This window comes from Harpia harpyja, chromosome 14, assembly GCF_026419915.1.
Source record: "Harpia harpyja isolate bHarHar1 chromosome 14, bHarHar1 primary haplotype, whole genome shotgun sequence".
NCBI lineage: Eukaryota > Metazoa > Chordata > Aves > Accipitriformes > Accipitridae > Harpia > Harpia harpyja.
In genome coordinates, this window is record NC_068953.1 from 30,956,218 (window position 1) to 30,970,295 (window position 14,078).

The window sequence follows — 14,078 nt, forward strand, 5'->3', positions numbered from 1 at the left end:
ACTTTTACAAACCCTGCTTACTTCAGAGCATGAAGGTCAAAACTAAAGGAATGGCTTTTAGTATTATCACCACTTACATGAATTAGAGGCTCCTTGTGTTCTTGTACTGCATAGGCTATTCTTTAGATGAAAGAGTTTGAATTATAGAGTAGCATCTTAATGATATATACAGCCTCACAGAGCCTTCTGGACTAAAGTAACTGAAACCCAACACAGATTAGTCATATTTCACATCCATATTAGTTGCTGTGATTTTTTTTCCCCAGTAACACTTCAGTAACTAACTCTATACACAACCATGCACATGTGACATACAGCACTCACTTGCCTAATGCAAAGCATATATACCTGGAATAGGCTAGAAATTCAGGTAGACATCTAAACCTTTTGGCCTGTAGAAAAGAATGTAGTTGCTTTAATGTACAGTAAATGAGAGACTGAGACTGGGGCCACTAAAGATGGGCCAACTGTAGCATTGTCATTCATCGATCTTGCATTAGGGTAAAGGTACAGTGGCAAAGAAACTCCACAGTTGCTCAAAGTATAGTTGCAAATTAGCACCGCTAATGTTTGTAGCATAGTTGAATGTTGACACCATTGCTGCTCTTGGCAGAGAGTTGAGGCAGGGAAAGAATTCTTTTCTCCTGTTGACTGCAGTAAAGCTCATTTAATTTAGGCTTCAAGCTATATGAGATACAGCAAACATTGTTTTGAACAAAATGCTTTCAGCAGACTTAACAGTAAACCTTAGTGGCAATATGTTTGACATGCTCTTGCATTTAATATACTATAGAAAAATGGCACCTCATAAAATTATGACTCATTCCTAACACTTCACTGATAAACAACTCCATGAGACTGACATTGTTTGGATACAAAAATTTTGATTAGTACTTAACTCTTTAAAACATGTTTTAGAAGTTGCAATTGAGCAATGGATGGACAAGGTAAGCTGCCATCCTGTCCAAAAAATCTCTGAAAGGTAGTACAGAGAGCTTTACGTTTTATAAAAAACCACAGTGTTTGCTCTGTTCTCTCACTACAAAATGGGAATGTAACAGTCCAAACTTAAAGGGCCAGGATGGGTCTCAGTCACAAAACACATTTCTTGCAGTAATTGTTTTCCACTAATTGTCCCATGGCTTATATTCTAATATATTATAAAATAGTCACATGTGTGTTTATTATAACAGTTCTCTCTTGTCATATCTCACTATTTATTACAACAGTAACTACTTAGGTGGTATCACATGTGTACTTTTGCACGGGTCTGTGTAGACTCCAAAGCTATCTGGGTTCCTGAGCAAATGGGTACAAACTGCAAGCCCAGAAAGGGCCCGTCAGTCCAGCTGCAGCTTACCCTTCCATCATGAGTGAAAACTTCATTTACTTAATTAAAAGCTTGCCAAGTTTCTAACGCTACAAGGGTTCTTTTCACAGTGTCTCTCTTTTGGAATGCAGTTTAAGCACAACATCAGGGAACAGCATGAGCAGGTTGCTCCCTAAGGGAAGTTGAGCTGGCAGCTAAGGGGTGGCTGTAGTGCACACTGGGCAAGGACCTCACCGACAGAACACAGTCCCAGAGCACTGGAGACAGGCAAGCAGAGCAGCATAGCAACAGCAACAGGTCCCATCAATAGTCCAGTGATCATCAGGCAAGATAGGGTCCAAGGTCCATCAAAGGATGCACTACAGTACTTCAGGAACAGGATCAGCAGCAGACACACCTAAGACACAGCCCAAAAAAAGACTGAATGCCCCAAACTGAGCTTAAATGGATTCCCTGGTCAAAGGTGTGGGGAGACCTCAGGTGAGGGTGATCAGAGCAATTACTGAGAGAGTTTATAACTGCACTCAGGGCCCTGACACAGTACATGTAGATTTTGTGGTATGTTTTTTAAGCTGGTTTTTTTTTTTTTTTTTTTTACCATTAGCAATATAATTAGACTACACACGTAAAGAAAGAAGGAGAACATTTATATATGCTTTCCATTTTCTAGATTCCTTGTTATTCTGGAACAGCTTTTAGATATAAATCACTCTTTACTGTTCTTGAAGATACCTAGGATCCTTTTCTTCTTCCTGTAACATTTGGTGAGTCATGTATGAACTTGACTTCCTTTCTGATACATGGTGCCCCAAATGCCCATGAGCTTTTGATGTCCCTTGCTAAGTGATAAATTGCCTTATAACTATTTCCAGAATGTGATAGAATCAATTTGCGTGATTTCTCTTGCTTTTGTGTCCGTGGATGTTTTTAGGAAACTCACTTAACTAGAACTAAATCTATATTAAAGAGACTCTATACTCAAGTAAGTACCTGGGACATCTGTTAAAAACAAACATTTAATAAATAATGTTTTTCAAAATTATTTTATAATATGTCTTTTCAAGTATCTTGTGCTATAGTTAACATATATGTATATAATTAATGTACAAGTGCAGTGACGTTCTCACGCATAAGTGGTCTGTCATGAAAACTTGCGTTTAATGATAAAGAGAAAACAATTCTAAGAACCAAGAGTCTACCCTAGTCAAAACACACTATGAGACAGGAAGGAAAAAAAGGAATATAGAAGTACAAAAAGATGACAACTGCTGTCTATGTGTACACAAAATTAAATGAATTAATAATCCTCAAAAATAATAAGTTTTTTTTTATTTAGAAGTAGATATTTGCTTTGTGTATAAATTAGAAACATGGATTATTTTCACATCCTCTGATGCACAGGAGTGAAACCTTCTATATTGCCTAAAACTTTAAACATATTCAGGCACTATCTGACAAAGTGAGCACAGTTCAGAGTTGAGCCCTTCAGTGTGGATATCAGCCATAGTCAACAGCCAAATCTAGTCCTCGAAGGTTTTAGCAAAAGAGAATTCTGACAGTCTTCTTGCACACAGTGATAGTTTTCCCAGACAGCAATGACTAAAAGTAGAGGGAATACTGTCTACGTCAAAATCAGCACCTGTTAGAAATAGGTGTACTCTGGTGGAACCTTTGTAACTACAGTCAGAACCAGGAAGGTATTCAGTGCAGGCTCTAGAGGCCATTCATTAAATGCTTTCTGAGGCTGGAACAGATAGGCTGTGCACTTTTAGAAGCTTTTGCACTGCACAGAAAAATACTCTATTCTATTGTGGTTAGTTATTATAGAAACTTACATAATTAGGAGTCCTGTATCAAGTGTAGTGTGACTTGCCGTACGGATTATTAGAAAGACACAAAACCCACTGGAAACAATGTTTTTGAGATAATCATAGTCTTGCTCAATGTGGGTTGAAATTACAGATTTTTCTGAAACTGGTCCCTCTACAGGAAATTGACATACTGGTAACCTCTTTAAAAAAAAGTGGGCAACAGTGGGAACCACTTCATAAGTTCTTGAAGGGCTAACAGATACGAGTAAGAAAATTCAATCCTACAATACAGGAAATATGTCTCTGAGTATACTGCTTCAGAATTGGAAAATATTTTCACTCATTGCCTCATCTGTTTCATTTCTAACTTCATTGGCTTTAAAAAAAGTATTCAGCCTTGTGAATTGTTCTGTGATGGAATTTGTATACAAATATTTATTTTATTATACTGATTTATATTCAGTGAGTGGGATCTCTTATTTTACAAAATTAAACTATAGCATTATGGTGATTCTTAATGTAGTATCTCTAAAGAAACAATTCCTTTTAATCTTCATAGAATACATACATAATGCCCATAGGAATAATTCATAAAAATAAATCACAGTGACACATTCCATGATGTCTTGTAAGGCCCTGCAGGGTGGCAGTGGCAGCAGCCACTTCTATTTAGCATGTGTCTATTCCCCTAAAAGCTTTCTGTCCTAGTTTTAATCTGGCTTTACATCATGCTAAACAAATTGTTTTGATTTTTTTTCTACATTTGAGAGACTATCTGATCTTTCATTTGTAAACTTCTTAAAGGCTGACTGTAGGTTTGAGTCATCATCATTCTGTCCTCTGTGAGAAAGTTCTATGTACCTATGGCAGTTTTTCATGCACAATTTCCCTGCTGATGTGAGGGCTTAAAAGAAATGTTAAATGAACTAATATGAAGAATCATAGGATCACAAGATCATAGGATAATTCACGTTGGAAGGGACCTCATAAGGTCTATGAATCCAATGATATATGGGGATGACCAGCTATCCTAGGTACAGCAGAACTAAGTCAGACCAAGAAGGTGGCACTGAGCAGGTCACAAGACTAGTATCATGAATATCATAATATAAAGGTAACAGTTCTGGTATTCTCTTGTGTCATGGCAGTTAAGAGTTTCTTACATACCAAAGTATCACTGTTTATCATTAACTGGTAGTCTGAAAAGCAATCCCACAGGAATCTTTTCTTGTCTCAAGAAAGCTCTTATAGGCTTCTTAAAACCGTTTTCTTATCAATCAAAATAAAGCCTCTGCTATGGAAAATAAAATCTGGAGACCTCTTTTTTCAAAGTTAAGCTTTAGCTATTCTATGGCCTTCTGCCCAGACTTGCATCTATACTACATACTACAGCTCTGGACCTCTTAACTCTCTACTGTCCTGTTTGGGTATTGTGTATCCTATAATGGAGAGGTGAAAAATATGCTCTGAAAATGTGAAATGCGAATAAGTAATATCTCATAGTAAACTTCTATAATGTTTTATTTTATTTATAAACTACAAATGCCCAAATAGCCATAAAATTTACTGTGAGGAAATTTTCCTGCTTGTTTGGAGTTGTCTAAGAAATGGCCTTGTCTCATAGAGTAAGGAGTAAAACATTTTTATTCTTAGATATACATACGTCATGCTATTTCACCATTCCAGTTTAACCACCATAAATGCAAGACACAAATACACAGCTGCAGCATAAAACCAAAAATACCCAACAAACAACACCTCCCCCCAACAAGCAGGTCTCACTTATCTGATATTCTAATAGTTCCTCTTTTGTTATTTGATTTAAGGAGAGTTTAAAGGCTATATTGATATTAAGTTGAAACATGTGTTTTACACTGGTTTTATATTATCAGGTAGAAGGTGTAACCATAGAAACTGTTTCCTATTGAAATTAATACATATTTTGAAACATGATCAGAGAAAGAGAAATTGGGTGAGTGGAATTTTACCTAGAAAAAGAAAGTTAAATTTATGGTCTCTGCATACAAAATATTTAGAATATCCTTGCTTTCACAGGTAATAGAATCTTAAGATTCTTAGGTGTTGTACAGCTGTTAGGAAATGCAAGTCATATGTATACATTCTAGTAATACTTCTACAGGCAGTAATTTTAAAGTATATTTCTCATAAAGTTTGAAGAGATATTTAAAAACGTTGTAGGACAGTGTCTCTTTAAATCTTTATGTATGAAATAGCAATAATGAGGTTTTCTTAGATGAACATTGTTAGCTTTTTTTAAATGAAGGTAGTATATCCCTAGTGGTAACTTGTATAAATTACCTAAGGTTTTTTTCTATGTACATCTATCCTATAATCCAAAATTAAAATGGTCATATAGGCATGCAGAACATTACCCGCTTCTAGTTTTAAATGTTAAATTACGTAAAACCTTTTTTTACTATGTGTTTCATTTGAAGATCTTACAGATTAGTTCTTCTTGGCATCCCTTTAAGAGAGGTTATTGTCTACTCTTGTTTTACAGGTGAGGCAACTGAGATGAAGAAAATTAAACTGACCTATACAAAGTTACTCGATTATTGGCAGAGTTGAAAGCCCAGAGAGAAAATCATAGCTCCACTGAAGAGAAACCTAAAACTTTGAGATGGTTCAGGAGGGCAAGATTCTGCTACAAGTCTTCTATTTGCACTGCTAAAATATTTTCCTTAACATTTAAAATAAGAACAGGAATTGTAATATTTAAAGCTATGAAATGGAAGGCAGTATTCGAACTTATTTATGCAAACAATAGCCTTTCAAAAAACCTTAAACTGAGTCTGACATTGAAAAAAATTTGCAAACTGGACCATAATTCTTGCCTGCCAGAGATAAAAGTATGGTCTGAACTTCAGCTTGGGCTCAGCAATGCCTCAATTTTCAGTTCTGAGCCAGGACCCTGATGGCAATGCAGCTGCTCAGGTCTCTAGTAACAATCACTATCAACAATGAATGCAAACTTTGGAATTGTCTTGAGCTATACAACTAACCTGATTTTTTTTGTGCGGTTTGAAAAAGAGGGGATTAATACAAAATTATGTTAGAAAGAAAAATCTCTCGACTTTGAAATAACAATTTTTCTTATGGGACTTAATGAAAAATTTCTACATGTAATATGAATTATTTTGACAGGCTGTGATGTTTGTGCTGGAAATGTTACTGAAGGGACTCTAGATGGGCTATACTTTGGTCCTCCTTTGAAGCCAACAGCTTCACATCCATTGACTTCAATCGGAACAATATTATGGCAAGTATCTTTCATAACTGCTTTTATTCTGTTTTTTCTTTATGGAAGATATGTTTATGCACTTGCATTACCAGTTCATCTGTTTGTCTGTCTTTGCAATAACTTTTAACTGTATTTAACAGAGGGTACTTGACTCAAAGATACTAAATCCTTATAAGTTTCATGAAAATAAGAATCTGGGTAGAAGACCCCAAGTCCTACTAAGGCAAATGCAGAGAGAGACTGACCTTTAACCGTTCTGCTTGGTCTGCCCAACAGCCAAGAGGCAACAGCTTGTATATAGGAGCAAACTAACTGTGAAACCCTGGGCTAATCACAGTATGTTCCATATTGTAAAACCTTAATTTTACAACTAGAGATAAGGGGATGTAAGGAAGGTAAAATGACTAAAATCTCAGATTTTTACCAGAAATCAAACTTGGCCGTTAGATCTTTCAATGGCAATATATTTATCCTGTATTTGATGGAGAACAAATACAAATCTTCCCCCTCAAGACTTAGATCTCCTTTACTGACTTTCAGATAGTTGCCCTCATGGAATATGTTTGCCCCATTGACAGTATTAAAAAGTTTCATTACTTGCTGACTCTTTTTTTCATGATCTCTACATGTACAGCTGCTGAGTAGTTAAAATAGTTCAATGTGAACCAACAAAATTCATAAAGGATAAGCCCTCAATAGCCATTAAGAACAATAATCAAATGCAACTTCTTGCTTGAGAAATTCTTGATTTTCTTACTGGCAGAAGGGGGAATATGCCAGAATCAGGATGACTCTGCTCATGCTCGTGCCTGTTTCTTCTGAGTGTCCCATACTGGCTAATGATTGTTCTTTCTCATTACTGCGGAAACAATGCAATACCAGGAACGGGCACAGGGCCAAAACCCATCTCCACTCTCCAGAATCCCACTGAATAGTCACTACATAGAGAACATATGAGACATTAAACTGAAAAGAATAGACACTATACTGGGTTGTTATGTTGGAGATAGGCTACTGGGCTAGGTGGACCTTTGCTCTGAGCAGCATGGCCTTTCTTATGTTCTCTGTTCTTACAAGCTGTTGCAAGTTGATTAAAGGTCATCTTTCAGTCAGAAACCTCTGTGTGACACGTGCCAGCTCTCTAGGACCTGCAGCTAGGGTAGGATTACCTGTGATTTATGACAGCTCTGGAAGTTATAACTAGTGCTGTTAGTGCACAGAAGAACTGAAAGCATGAATATGCTGTTTAGAAAGTAAACCCCTCCCCAAAAAAGAAAGGTAAAACTAAAACCTAAAAACTTCACTTTCTTTGACGTGTACTTTTGCTCTAGACTTAGAATCATAGAATCATAGAATCATTTCGGCTGGAAAAGACCTTCAAGATTGAGTCCAACCATTAACCATGCCCCCTAAACCATGCCCTGGAGTACCCTGTCCACTCGCTTTTTGAATATCTCCAGGGATGGTGACTCAACCACTTCCCTGGGCAGCCCATTCCAACGTTTGACAACCCTCTCAGTAAAAAAATTTTTCCTAATATCTAACCTAAATCTCCCTTGCCTCAACTTGAGGCCATTTCCTCTTGTCGTATCTCCAGCCACCTGACAGAAGAGACCAACACCCACCTCACTACAACCCCCTTTCAGGTAGTTGTAGAGAGCGATAAGGTCTCCCCTCAGCCTCCTCTTTTCTAGACTGAACAGCCCCAGATCCCTCAGCCGCTCCTCATAAGACTTGTGCTCAAGGCCCCTCACCAACTTGGTTGCCCTTCTCTGAACATGCTCCAGCACCTCAATGTCTTTCCTGTAGTGAGGGGCCCAAAACTGAACACAGTACTCGAGGTGCAGCCTCACCAGTGCCGAGTACAGGGGAACAACCACCTCCCTGTTCCTGCTGGCCACACTGTTCCTGATACAGGCCAGGATGCGATTGGCCTTCTTGGCCACCTGGGCACACTGCTGGCTCATATTCAGCCGGCCGTCAACCAGCACCCCCAGGTCTTTCTCTGCCAGGCAGCTTTCCAGCCACTCTTCCCCAAGCCTGTAGCGCTGCATGGGGTTGCCGTGACCGAAGTGCAGGACCCGGCACTCGACCTTGTTGAACTTCATACGATTGGCCTCAGCCCATCGATCCAGCCTGTCCAGATCTCTTTGTAGAGCCTCCCTACCCTCAAGCAGATCGACCCTGCCTCCCAACTTGGTGTCGTCTGCAAACTTGCTGAGGGTGCACTCAATCCCCTCATCCAAATCATCGATAAAGATATCAAACAGAACAGGGCCCAACACCGAGCCCTGGGGAACACCACTTGTGACCCGCTGCCAACTGGATTTCACCCCATTCACCACAACCCTCTGGGCTCGGCCATCCAGCCAGTTTTTCACCCAGTGAATAGTGCACTTATCCAGGCCACGAGACGCCAGCTTCTCAAGGAGTATGCCATGAGAGACAGTGTCAAAGGCCTTGCTGAAGTCTAGGAAAATAATATCAACAGCCTTTCCCTCATCCACTAGGCGGGTCACCTGGTCATAGAAGGAGATCAGGTTGGTCAAGCAGGACCTGCCTTTCGTAAACCCATGCTGACTGGGCCTGATCCCCCTCTTATCCTGGAGTTGCCATGTGAGTGCTTTCAAAACAAACTGTTCCATAATCTTCCCCGGTACCGAGGTCAGGCTGACAGGCCTGTAGTTCCCCGGATCCTCCCTCCGACCCTTCTTATAAATGGGCGTCACATTGGCAAGCCTCCAGTCCTCTGGGACCTCCCCTGTTGACCAGGAATGCTGATAGATGATAGAGAGTGGCTTGGCAAGGACCTCTGCCAGTTCCCTCAGTACTCTTGGATGGATCCCATCAGGTCCCATAGATTTGTGAGTGTCCAGATGGCGTAGCAGGTCCCTAACTAATTCCTCCTGGATTAAGGGGGGTATGTTATGCTCTTCATCCTTACCTTCCAGCTCATGGGGTGGAGTACCCTGAGGATGACTGGACTCACTATTAAAGACTGAGGCAAAGAAGGCATTAAGTACCTCGGCCTTTTCCTCATCACTGGTTGCTACGTTCCCTTCTGTATCCATTAAAGGAAAGATATTCTCCTTGGGATTCTTTTTACTGTTAACATATTTGTAAAACTATTTTTTGTTGTCCCTTACGATAGTGGCCAGATTTAGTTCTAGCTGAGCTTTCACCTTTCTAATTTTCTCTCTGTATGATCTAACAAGATCCCTGTACTCCTCCCAAGTTGCCTGCCCTTTCCTCCAGAGATGATAAACTCTTTTTTTCTTAAGTCCTCGCAAAAGCTCCCCATTCAGCCAGGCTGGTCGTTTTCCTCAGCGGTTCGACTTGAGACCTGTATGGACTACCTACCGCATGGTATAACCTGCATAATTTTCTATGTTAGTTTCTAGTTTGAGTGCAAGCTCATAAAATTCCTGTTAGGCACATTCTTGAATAGGATGCTGTACTATTCTGTAGCATCTGGAAACTATGTAGTTGCAATAAGTATCTGCATGTGACAATGTCAAAACCATGTGAATGCATAAGATGCCTCATCTACATGTGATAAAAGAGGGAGTTGGATGAGATAACGCAAACTAGTTCATCAAAAGCATGGGTACCATTGTTGAAGTCATCTGGCCTTGAATATTTGCATGTCTGTCATGGAAATAATTCATGGTCAAAATAGCAATATGCTGTACACAGTAATCCTATCACATTATTATTTGTGAAACTTTTTTTTCCCCACTCTGAGATGGACAACCAGGATTTTCTGGATCTTGGATAGTCAACTGTCTTCAATAATTGAGTCAACTCCCCCTGATTTTACTATATTAAGAGCCACGTAAGGGCAAATTATGAAGGGTGAGATATACATTTTGTGGAGCTCAATCCTAAATGATTCATGTGAAAAGAACATTACATGTAGTCAGTCAATACTTGATGAACAGAGCACTTGCAAGACTGTTCCTTATTTCTACAAATATTTATATTAATTAGAATGAAACTATAAATACATATGACAAGGAGACTACCCACAATTGTATTCCCAAATGAAAATCAATCTGATGTGCTCTGCAGATATTGTTGGACAAAATAATCATGGTAATATATGAGGAGGGAAATAGTTTAATATCTGCAATTTTCTTCATGTGAGAGTCCACTTAAGATGAGGTTGCAGCACTCTTCAAAATAGAACTTAAAGTTTAAGATTTTTTTTTTCCTAAAACCTTAAAAAAAACCCCAAACAAATGACAGAGAACAGTACTAACCCCAATGTATTATCACTCCACTGATTTAAGGAATGAAACTTTCAGTGTAATTTAAAATGTAGTTCTGTATGTGCTTGGTATAAAGAGTTCCTACTAATCTTCAAAGCTGTGATTTTGCTCTGTAAATTTGGTCTTCTCTGTCATCCCTTAGTTCCCCAGAATGCATCATCTGACAGTCCATTAGTTGTGTGAGGGACAGAACCTGTTCCCTTCAGTGCCAGGGAGGGGATTGGTGTTCAGTGGGAATCCTACGCATGAGAGGCCCATCTGGGACTGGCTGATGAATGGCTGTAGTCAAACTTCAGTTACATTCTTTCAAGCAGTTCTAGAATGGAAAACATTATCTGTGGGCTATATGGCTCTTGATTACATTAAAGCAATTATTTTCTGGCTCCCGTGAAACTTTGGAGATGGGGAAATGTTCAAAAAGGTCTGTGTAAAACAGATTGCTGGTTCCAGCTCCCAGTGGCAGGCAGAATATCAGAAATTGTTCTGCTAGAAGGGAGGCTGCCTGAAGTTACCTTCCCCTGGCTTTGCATCCTGTGTCTGGGTTCTTTGATTGCTGGCAAGGATTGACCTCAACTAGTCTTTTCTTCAGTAGGTGCACCAACATAGTCGTCTTTTTTTCTGCTTTAATCCCCCTTTCCATTAAATGTGTGTGAACGTGATCGCCTCATTTTCTGTGGTTGAAATTCGCAAATAAGTTTATGATTTATTCAGGAAATGCATCCATCCATGTGAACACAGTGTAGTTGTCTGCAACCGATTTCCCTAGGAAACCAGGCTAAAAATGGTGATACTCATGCTTTACCCTCTGTGCCAATTAACTCCATTGTGACTATCTAGCCAATGTCTTTCAGTGTGAGACACCTTTTTGGTGAAAGATGCTTTGGCCCAATTGCTTTTGGCAGTAATACTTATTCTAGGGATATTTCAAAACTGCTCACAGTGAACTGCATGATGCAATCGATCATAAAAATTTGTAGTGAAGGGCATATAATTTACACAGGAAACTTAAAACTTTGTATTAATTTCCTCACTGAAAATAAGTCCCTTTTATAATCTCACTGATGTGATTCTTTGTTGTAATCTGTGTCTTCTGAGTTTATAAATGAGTTTTCTTAAAATGAAGGACTTCAGAGTGGTGCGGCAAGCAGAGCACCTGCACTCTTTTTGCCAGAAGCCTCTGTCCCTCCAGTAGCTGAGCCATGCTGTGCCCCACAGCCTACCCGCCTGGCTGCACCAGCTCTCTCCAGTACCACTTCATTGCCGTGGTGTTACTCGCTTCCTAGAAAGAACAGGTATTGCCACGCTGAAGGCTCCGGGACAGAAAGGTTGAGATACACTGGGAAGAGGAACTTTTTTCCCCAGGGATGTCAACATGCTTTGGATTTAATGACTGCTTTACTTAGGAATATGTTCAGGTGCTTATTTAAATTAAGCTTTGTATCACCCTGTTTTTTGTTTGTGGTTGTTTTTTTTTTAAAGTTACCTTTGAAGACAGTATAATTTGGGATTAATTTTATTAAGCTAGTGTAAATCTCCTGTGACTACTTATTTCTCCTTAACTAAGAAGGTACTGTAGAAGCAAGAAAACATCATGTTGCTTTTAGCTTAAATTTGTTAACTGGTTTTAGTCAATTTGAAAAAGGTCGGCTTCAACAACGTAAGCACCCAAACCACCTCCTGTGTGAACTGGAAGTCGCTTTTCGATTTAAACTGTTGAGCTTCATTTCTTGAGCTACAAGCAGGAGGATCAAAGTTTCCCAGAGCACACGTGGCCCACGAGCTGTGCTGCGCTCCGCTCCGCTCGTATGGAGACCTTATGCTCGTGTTTAATTCCTGGCGGAGAACGGGGAGCCGGGAGGCGGCGGCAGGACGGCACCAGGGAACACGGGGAATTAAAGAGTTTTCCCCGCTACAGGGACGAGCCGTTTCGCGCGCTGGCGCCCGGGCAGCCCCGCAGCGGAAACCCGGGCGGCGGGGAGGGGACGCGACGCTGCTCCGCGCCCCCACAAGGGCCCTCGGCGCGCCGCGGGACGGGACAAGGCAGCGCGCCACAGCCGCTCCCGGGCCTCGGCGGGACGGGACGGGGCCGGGCTCCCCCGGCTTTCGTAACCGGGCCCGGGGAGGGGTCAGCCGCGCCGCCCCGGGAGCCCGAGGCGAGGAGCGGCCCCGGCCCCTCCCGCCCGCTGGGCGGCGGGTCGCACCACCCCCTCCGCCGCCCCCCTCCCCCCTCCCGTCACAGCCGGCCGGCGGAAGGATAAATAGTCCTCGCCGCATTGTTCGGCACCGCGCAACTTTCGGTCGGGCGCTGCGGAGCGGGGGCCGCCTCGCCGCCGACACCGCTGAGGGGCGGCGGTGCGCCCGGAGGCGGGCCGGGCCGGGCCGGGCCGGGCCGGGCCGGGCCGGGCCGGGCCGGGCGGGCGCGGCCAGCTCCGGTCCCTCCGCGGCTGGCCGACCCCGGGGAAGCGAGACTCGGCGCGACCGGGGCAGTGCTGGGGGCGGGCTGGGCTCCAGAGCCGCGGCGCCGGGGCGGGTCCGCCCGAGGGACCGGCCGGCGGGGTGGGAGCAACTTCCCGCGCCTCTCGGTGGCCCTTCCCCCGCCGTCCGCACTGATGTGCCCGGCGGGCGCCGGCCCCGACAGCTCGCCGAGCGGCGTTGCCGCCGCCGGGGTCTGGCCGCCGTCAGGGGCCGGCGGGAGGCCCCGCTGTGCGGACGGGAGAGGCCGCCTCCCATGGGGCCCTCCCGCCGCGATTTCTCTTTTTAGTCGCCTCCCCCCCCCCCCCCCCAAGTCAACTTTCCGCTTTTGTAGGAATTCCTCCTGTGATAGATCGTCCCTTACGGCGAGCTAAAGCTTTTGCCCATTTCCTGCTTAGCCAGAAGTACTTGTCGGCGAGCATGTTGTCAGTAGCTGTCAGTGCCCCCATCGAAACAGATTTTGACTTCACAGTAGTCGACCTGCATGCACGCTCCCTCTGGTCCCCTCGTAAGTAATCCTGTTTGGTGAGAGGTTTCACCACTGTAGTCTCCTGCAAACGTTCTAAATCTTTCCTACTGTAGAATATGTTACATAATATATATGTTATATAATTTTAATTACTGCGAGGTAAATATAGCAGGCAGTAAGTGAGGCAGCAAATTCAGTTATCTGTAAGATGGGCTGTACTGATAACAGTAAGCACTGCGCAATCATGAGGCTTGGTCATAGGAATACAGCTGTAAGCTCATTTGTAGGATGCTTTTCCAGCATCTGCTTCGGAAGGAAGAGCTGTAGGAAGAACACAGTGCCTCCCCAAGAGCTTAATTCAAAAGTTTCATGCATGACAACAAAAAAATCTTTTAATTAGTTTTCATTGGCTTGAGTCAGATTCCAAGTGACCCCAGAAACAAGTCAGTAAGTCCCTGCTAGT

The 14,078-nt window shown here is 42.3% G+C and overlaps 1 long non-coding RNA gene across 3 annotated transcripts in view; it reads left to right on the forward strand.

The window, feature by feature from the left end:
- Positions 1-7,730, forward strand: part of LOC128150766 (uncharacterized) — a 34,470-nt gene extending 26,740 nt beyond the window's left edge. For 2 of the 3 annotated variants that reach the window (XR_008238168.1, XR_008238167.1), the window contains exon 3: positions 5,598-7,730. This is a non-coding gene — a long non-coding RNA (uncharacterized LOC128150766). The remainder of the gene's footprint in view (positions 1-5,597) is intronic. The other variant, XR_008238169.1, reaches the window with a different exon arrangement.
- The last annotated feature ends 6,348 nt before the right edge of the window (positions 7,731-14,078 follow it).